Source organism: Saccostrea cucullata, unplaced genomic scaffold (genome assembly GCF_032062105.1).
Source record: "Saccostrea cucullata isolate Sc308-1 unplaced genomic scaffold, CSIRO_AGI_Scuc_v1 ctg9585, whole genome shotgun sequence".
Taxonomy (NCBI): domain Eukaryota; kingdom Metazoa; phylum Mollusca; class Bivalvia; order Ostreida; family Ostreidae; genus Saccostrea; species Saccostrea cuccullata.
In genome coordinates this window covers 11,150-19,495 of record NW_026924827.1, presented here as the reverse complement: position 1 = coordinate 19,495, position 8,346 = coordinate 11,150, and the positions used below count along the sequence as shown (strand labels likewise).

At 34.0% G+C, this 8,346-nt stretch overlaps 1 long non-coding RNA gene across 2 annotated transcripts; it reads right to left on the bottom strand.

Moving 5' to 3' along the window:
- Positions 1–1,628: 1,628 nt before the first annotated feature.
- LOC134267390 (uncharacterized) lies at positions 1,629–7,933 on the bottom strand. 2 transcript variants are annotated; one of them, XR_009992149.1, is made up of 4 exons: positions 7,903–7,933; positions 6,561–6,913; positions 5,462–5,650; positions 1,629–2,501 (listed from the first exon to the last, which is right to left on the bottom strand). It is a non-coding gene; the product is annotated as an uncharacterized LOC134267390 (long non-coding RNA). The 2 variants fall into 2 exon arrangements; XR_009992148.1 differs by lacking the exon at positions 7,903–7,933 and having other exon boundaries at positions 6,561–7,458.
- Positions 7,934–8,346: the final 413 nt, after the last annotated feature.

The window sequence follows — 8,346 nt, the reverse complement described above, 5'->3', positions numbered from 1 at the left end:
CAAGATGAGAACTGCCTAGCTTTCTTTCCTATAATACGTAAGACTCGAACAAAATAATATTTTTATAGGACAGAGATAGTATTAAGGTACAATTTTATATATTAAAAGAATGAATTTAACCATTCTGTGTTTTTATTTGTGTATAACTGTGGGTCGCTGGATTACCCGCCGATTGATTACCGGTGACCGACTTTGCCCGCGCTATCGAGGGAGGCGTGTTATATAATTGTAAACAAACAAGGTGAATGTAATCCGAAAAACGCTACCTGTTTACCTTGCCTGCTTTCTACCGCGTTATTACCAATATTCCCGGCATAATCGAACAAAACAGCATTTTCATCAGATCAAAAAGGTGTAAAAGAGCAATTTTGTTCGTAAGATCTAGATCGAAATATTTACCGTTTTTGAGTTATAAAGCAAAAACTTTAAAGTTCCATAGAGCCCTTATTATAGGGGCCAGCCCCTTTTGAATAGTATTACATGAAAGCCCTTGCAATTATGCACAACTTTTGTTCATTATGTTTTAACAAAATATTTTTAGTTTTCAAGATAAAAAGGAAAATATGTGTAAATTTTCGCTCTTTTAGGCGTTCTAATTTTTGACCCCTATATAGCGCCATTGTGAATACAGAAATCGAAAAACAAAAACCGATGTGCACAACTTCAATCCTTCTGTTACCTAAAATCAGTAAAAATTCTGTTCCAGTTTTTGTGGTCTCTGAGCCTTTATCCGGAAACGAAAACCTATAAATTTTCGTTTAAAGGGGAAAAACTCAAAAGCGGAAGTGAATTTTTGAAATGTTAGATAGCACTCTGATAGAATTTAATGATGTCTACAATGTCTGAAAATTTGAGCGAAATACGTTGATAAATGAGTGAGATATGAGGCCTCAAAGTTGGCGTCTAGGAAGTAGAAGAAAAAAAAAAGAACTAGAGCAAAGCTCGTTGCAAAGCAACGAGTGGGTCTTCCTTCCAAGCGATAAGCAAAAGATTAAATGTTTCTGTCTAGATTGTCAACTTTGCTAACATTCTCTTTTTCGATTTGTCTCAAAAACCCTTACTTGAATTCTTTAATTTGGTGTGAGCATGAGGTCTAAAGGGTACTCTCTCTAACAGCATTCTTGAAATCGTATCCACAACAGTTAAACTTCCAATATTATGACTTTTGATATCGGATATATCATCTTTGTTACAATTATGTTTATGAAACGTGTCATACTACAGAAACATAAGTGTTTTGCTACATTACCATCTTAAAAATGGCTTAAAAATCATTTAATATACAATATAACTAGGTAAATAAAATAAACAAATTTTTATATAATAAATCAAAAAATCCAAATGTATTTACAATAATGATGAACAATCTTCATTAGTTGCAATCAGTAAGTAGAACAATACTTTTATAATAAACGCACAGAAATGTGTTGTGTATATTTCGAATTTGCAGCTTTCCACTAGCAACTGGTGGTACCTCAATAGGAGTGTAAAATTCTCTGAAAGGTATATTGTAAACATATTACATATGGCTGTGTATTCTTTTTTAGCGGCTTTTGTGGAATGCAGCAATCACTAAATCAAGTACAAAGCTAAAAGTTTTGTGCATAAATATAAATAAGAATATCTACGCTAACTTATTCAAAAGTCAATTTCCACCAAATATTGTACATGCTAAATATAATACATTTACAGCATTAAAGAAACAAATCTCTTTGAAAGTATTGCCCTGCATAAGAACAATTTGAATCCCCTACACTAAGGATGCTCTATGCCAAGTTTCACTTTGGTTCTGGAAAATGATATTGTGAAATTTTAGACAATGATGATAATGGATAAAATTATGTTTTTAAAAAATTTACTTGTTCTTTTAGCTCAGATGGGCTAATAAGTATGCAACAGGCACAGTTTTGCAGTTGACATTGAAATGTGACTGGACATCTCTTTAATCTTGTTTTAGAAAACTACATGTACATGCCCTATGTATTGAATTCCTTGGAATCATACACATGTATATGACTTTATTTAATTGTATGTGCCAAAATAATTTTTTTTTTACATTATACTGTAAAAATACACATACATGTATTACAAGATCTTATATTCCTGCTGAAGACAGAGGATCTATCTAAATCATTAGAATAAGTAAGTCTAAACTTTGAAAGGGAAGACCTTAATAAAGAGGTCAACATGCAACACAAACAAAATATTATTATATTTAAAAATAACATTTTGTCCAATGTAATTACTGGTACATGTATTTCTGTTACAAAAACTATTTCACTTGAAAAACCGAGAGCAATTGATATGCTCATATTTGTGGATTTATGTTGTGAAATCAAAATTTAAAAATGATACACAGTGTGTTTAAAAGTTGTCGTCACAAACCAAAACTTGACTTATTTTCACTATGCTGTTTATTCCATGTCACATCCAAACAGATGATCTTCTGGCAAATCACGGTCATGCTTGGTATCAAAATTCAGTATTCAGATGAGTCACACCTATCAAAAAGAAATTGAAATTTTTTAATTTATAATTCTTTTATCAATAAAACATGCAATTCATGAGATTATAAATTAGATTATAAAATTGAGTTCTAAGATATTGTCACATTTTCCCTGTATAATTTGTAAATTTTAATGTACTCTTTCATCAATTAAAAGAAGTTTACACCAATCAAGGCAGTCATTTATGCTATTCCCTAATAAGACAACATACAAGTGCAAAGTAATAATGCACTAGCGGGTCTAGGATAATGTGCTAGAGTATTTATGACAACATACTAGCACGAGGTGACAATGTGCTAGCATGTACGTCAGATATAATATGCCAGCACACTGAATCCAACACGCAGTGAAGCTAACACTCAACAGATTGTTTAGAGTTGTGTTTGCATGATATTTTGTTTTGTGTTAACACAGCAGCCTGTTGTTTAAAGCTGCATTGGAGTGGCAGTCTGTTGAAATTAACATGCTAACACACTGCAACTTCACATCATTGGAACACCATAATTTTAATAACTGGCAAACCAATATCTTATGATTACTAACTAGGTAATTGCAACTGTAAATGCTGATTTCATGTTGACAATAATACCGGTAATTCACTGTATATCTGAGAACTGATCAATCATAATAAGGTGTGTCCAGATAGGGCCACTTGCTAAAGCTCAATAGCACTTTCATAAAAACGTGCCATCTTACTGACACAAAAGATGCCATTAGGCTATCACACAGCTCGCCATCACAACACTGAAAAACACTTTCGCACTAACACAAGTTTGCACCACACGCTGTCACACTAACACACAACACACACTGTGACGCTAATACAATTTCACACAACAAAATATCAGGCTAACACAAGTTCACACAACACACTATCATGCTAACACGAATTCACAAACACGCTGTCTTGCTAACACAAGTTCACACAACACGCTGTCTGGCTAACACAAGTTTACACAACACGCAGTCTCGCTAATATGAGTTCATACAACACACTGTCTAGCTAACACAAGTTCACACAACACACTGTCACGCTTAGATGAATTCACACAACACACTGTCATGCTAACATGAGTTTACACAACACGCAATCTCACTAACATGAAATTACACAATACACTGTCACGCTAACACGAGTTTACACAATACACTGTCACGCTAACACAAAGTCACAAAACAGGCTGTCTCACTATTCACTGACACAAGTTCGCACCAAACGCTGTTGCGATAACACACTGTCATCCTAAAACCATTTTCACACAACACACTGTCATCCTAATACCATTTCACACAACACACTGTCAGGCTAACACGAGTTCACACAACACACTGTCACGCTAACACAAATTCACAAAACAGGCTGTCTCACTATTCACTTACACAAGTTCGCACCAAACGCTGTTGCGATAACACACTGTCATCCTAATACCATTTCACACAACACACTGTAATCTTAATACCATTTTACAAAACACACTGTCAGGCTAACACGAGTTTACACAACACACTGTCACGCTAACACAAATTCAAAATACATGCAATATCGCTAACACGAGTTCACACAACACGCTGTCTCTCTAACACGAGTTTACATAACACACAGTCTCGCTAACAAGAGTTCACACAATATGCAATATCGCTAACACAATTTCACACAACACACTGTCTCTCTAACACCAGTTCACACGACAAATTTTCAGGATAACACAAGTTCACACAACACACTGACACGCTAGCTCAAATTCACACAACATGCTGTTCGTTAATAAGAGTTCACACAACACGCTGTCTCGCTAACATGAGTTTACACAACACGCAGTCTCGCTAACCCGAGTTTACACAACACGCAGTCTCACTAACACAAGTTTACACAACACGAAGTCTCGCTAATACGAGTTCAATCAACACTCTGTCTAGCTAACACGAGTTTACACAACACACTGTCACACTTACACTTTATACACGATTTCACACAACACGCTGTCTCGCTTACACTAGTTTACGCAACAGCTAACAAGTATTCACACAACCCACTGTCAGACTAACACAATTTCATACAACACACTGTCTTGCTAACACAAGTTCACACAACACACTCACATTGCTGAGTTTAAAGTAAAGGTCTACCCTAATTTGAAGACGTTTAACACTATATGGTAACATATCTCTATATAATGCCCTGTTCACATGGAGAATTTAATTCGCAGTAAATTAATGCGAAGTAAACTAATGCGAATCAAACTAATGCGAATTAAATTGCGTTCACACGACAGCTAATGCGAAGTAAACTAATGCGAATTAAAATTTTACTTCGACAGTCAGGCGTGAGGAAGGCTATTATGATGTCATTTGCAAATCACGTCACCTTATGCAGAAGCAGATGCATTTGACATAATGTCACAGTGTCTGGAGACATATTTTAGTGATTAACACATTTTTTCTTAAATTTTCACACAAAAATAGCACAAGCACTTCAAGCTGACCACCGAAATGACGCATTTTACTTAATTTTGCCATTACGCATGCCCCAAAATTTAATTCGAATTAGCTTCGCTTAGCGTTCACACGGAGCTAATGCGAAGTAATTTAATGCGCAGTAAACTAATGCGAAGTAAACTAATTTGCATTAAATTCTCCGTGTGAACGCTAAGCGAAGCTGATTCGCAGTAAACTTATGTTTAATTCGAATTAAACTCTCCGTGTGAACAGGGCATTAGTAAAGAGCTTCAAATTTAAGACAAAAACATTTATGCAGTAATGTTCCTTAACATGCATCCGGCATATAAAATGAATGAGACCTTAAAAACCTCACAGTACATGTTTACTTAAGTTAGCTAAGTAAAGGTCTATGTGATGCTATTCAACAGTATATATCAACATCTCTAAGTTATGAATAAGTGAAATTCTCAAATAAATATTATCAATCAAAGTATCAATAAGAAATTGAACCTTACGTCTCAGGCTCCAATCCCATTGCTAAATGCTTTAGACAGGTTACTCCTATGAGACTGCATAAACCAAGATTCTGTGTCATGGTAGGTGTTAGCACAAAATGGATCTCATACTTCTTAAAGGCAATAAGTGCTAAGTACAAGTCTATATTTGCAGCTAATACCATCCCAAGTGGTGGCACCATGAAATGACTGAAAATGTATGATTAAGGCAAATAAACAAACATTAAACCATTACAGCAGTCTTATCAAACAAAAAAGCAAACTTTCTATTATTACAATTTTTTTAAACAAATTTCTTTTGCAATTTAACTGAGCAATATTTGTCCTTTTTTGTCAGTAAAGTATGATATCAAAAAAATTCAGACTTTTTGAAAACATCTATTTATAGCGAGTCCAGACAGCAGCACAAATCCCTGCCCATAATGCGAGCTCTTATGATAACACCTCGGCAAAAGAAGATTTGACTTGCACATTGCTCCACACAATTTTTCCGCAGTATACTTTGGACCCACAGTGCTTAGCTTCTTTAACATGTTTAAGCTACATTCAAAATTCATTTCTATTTAATTTGAATTAGCTATCCTTAGTCATGTTCACATGGAGCTAATGGGAAGTAATTTAACGAGCAGTGAAATCATTCGAATTAAACATTTGAATAAACTCTCAGTGTGAACACTGTGCATGGATGCACCATTATGTCAAATGCGGCTTGACAAGCACAATCTAAATTAAAACTAAATAAGTATCTGCCTTCACCCTAACAGTCACACTGTCAATATATAATTAGTTGAATATATTCTGTAACACTAAGTGCAGTTTGAATTATAGGGTATGATCACTATGATAGATAGTAGGACTGTTGTGTTGGAATTTTTGCATTTTTGGTTTTGAAAGTAACAGTGACTGAGTGAGTAAGGCTTGTTGAAATTACATTCTCAAATTAAAAAAAAAAGTATAATATAAAGCTGTGGGGATTTACAAGCCAAACAGGGAGCGTCTGAACTGTAAAACAGATAATATATCGGTGTGTCTGTGTATTTCTAATAATATCAATGTATGTCACTGTCATGTATTTTAAGTAATAAAAAAATATTCTAACCTTCATTCCAATGGTCCAAGCCAATCATACATTAAAATGTCGCCGTCAGCTCTTTCATCACTCGATGCAATTATCACTAGGAAATCCCAAGCAGAGTCAAGAGTGCTCATCCTTGTTAATGTGACAGTTGGAATTTCCTCGTAAACAATTCACACAAGTTTCTTAGAATATATGAATCTGAATAATTCTGCTTAGAATAATGTTCCAGAGGAGTGACAAAGTACTTCGTAGCTGCAGATTAAATGAGTGTGCATGTCTACATACGTATTCTTTGGTGAGAAAACGTTCAACTTCACAAATCATTCTATTTTCAGTTTGTAAACATGTGTCCGACATCGACTCGAAGGGGCACACTAAAAACGGGATATACTAGAGACCTGATATTTACCTGACGTTTTAATTTTTTAATTAAATGGTAATATTGAGTATTTTAACTTACTTATATACAGACTTTATGACTTCGAGGCATATGCTATACAAAAATTCAATTGTTTGGAACATTCACAGACAAATTTGAATCAGGTCAAATCAGTGTTTAGTACATCGCGTCTTTAGTACCTTCCTATTTCCCACAATGCCGCGCGTTGTTTACAAACAAAAATCCTCTAAACTAGGTACTAATTATTGTTGTGTACATCATCACATTTTAAAATTATTTGAATAAAAAGAAAACAAAGAAACACCGAATCAAAACTATATCTTTTAGATGCATCAACTAAAAATGTGCACATGCAGTAAAGGCTTGGCTGGCTATAGTAGACAACTTGTTCCTGAAAGGTTTCTCACATACTTGTTTTATATAAAAAACAATTAAATATAGCTGGAAGTTTATTTCTTTTTATATCAAATGACAAGATTTAATAAGTTCGAAATTATTTCAGTCAAACTTTTTCATAATATACCAATATTTTAGCTATCAGAAAAAAACGTGTATGAGCTATTAACCCCTTAATTATAGGGGCCAGCCCCTTTTAATTAATCTAATATGAAAGCTCTCGTAATTACACACAACTTTTGTTATATATTTCTTACCAAAATATTCTCGGTTCAAAAGTTATTGCACAAAAAGTAGCAAAAATTCAAGAAAAAAAATTACTAAAATTTGCCGTTTTATAGCTTCCAAACTTTAGGAAATCAGCTTATAATTTTATCGTTCTGCACATCTACAATGTATTGGCTACAAGTTCTCCAACTTTCGTGTAAATATCTTACGTCGTTCTTGAGATTCTTAGTGGAAACGAGACATCAAAAATTTCAATTAAAGGGCAATAACTCACATTTAAAGGCATGCATCAAAAAATTGAAAACAGGTGTAAATAGGTTTAATTACAAGGTATCTAACCTGAAAGTTTCATAAAAATCAGTCCAAAGGTCTTTGAGAAATCGCCTGTCAAAAATCGAGCGGGAAAAAAAAAATATAATAATAATAAGAAACAGTAGAATAACAGTAGGGTCTTCCGAAGGAAGCGGAAGACCCTAATAATAATCTTGACCAACAGAATCAGTAGAAGGTCTTCCGTTGGAAACGGAAGACCTTAATTAACATTTACTAACTATTAGTGCATGTATTACAAATTTATATGTGTGTTTTCTACATTGTGCAGAAATGCTTTAATTTAGGATAATTCAGGAGAATTAAGAGTTTCGGGTGAGGGAAGCGTAATGGCCTGGGGTAGAATTTAATTAATTAGTTATTTTTTTAATGATTTAATTGTGTCAACATTTATTGGGAATATTATCTGGGTAGATTTTATTATGCATTAACTACAGTACTACATTTCAGTCC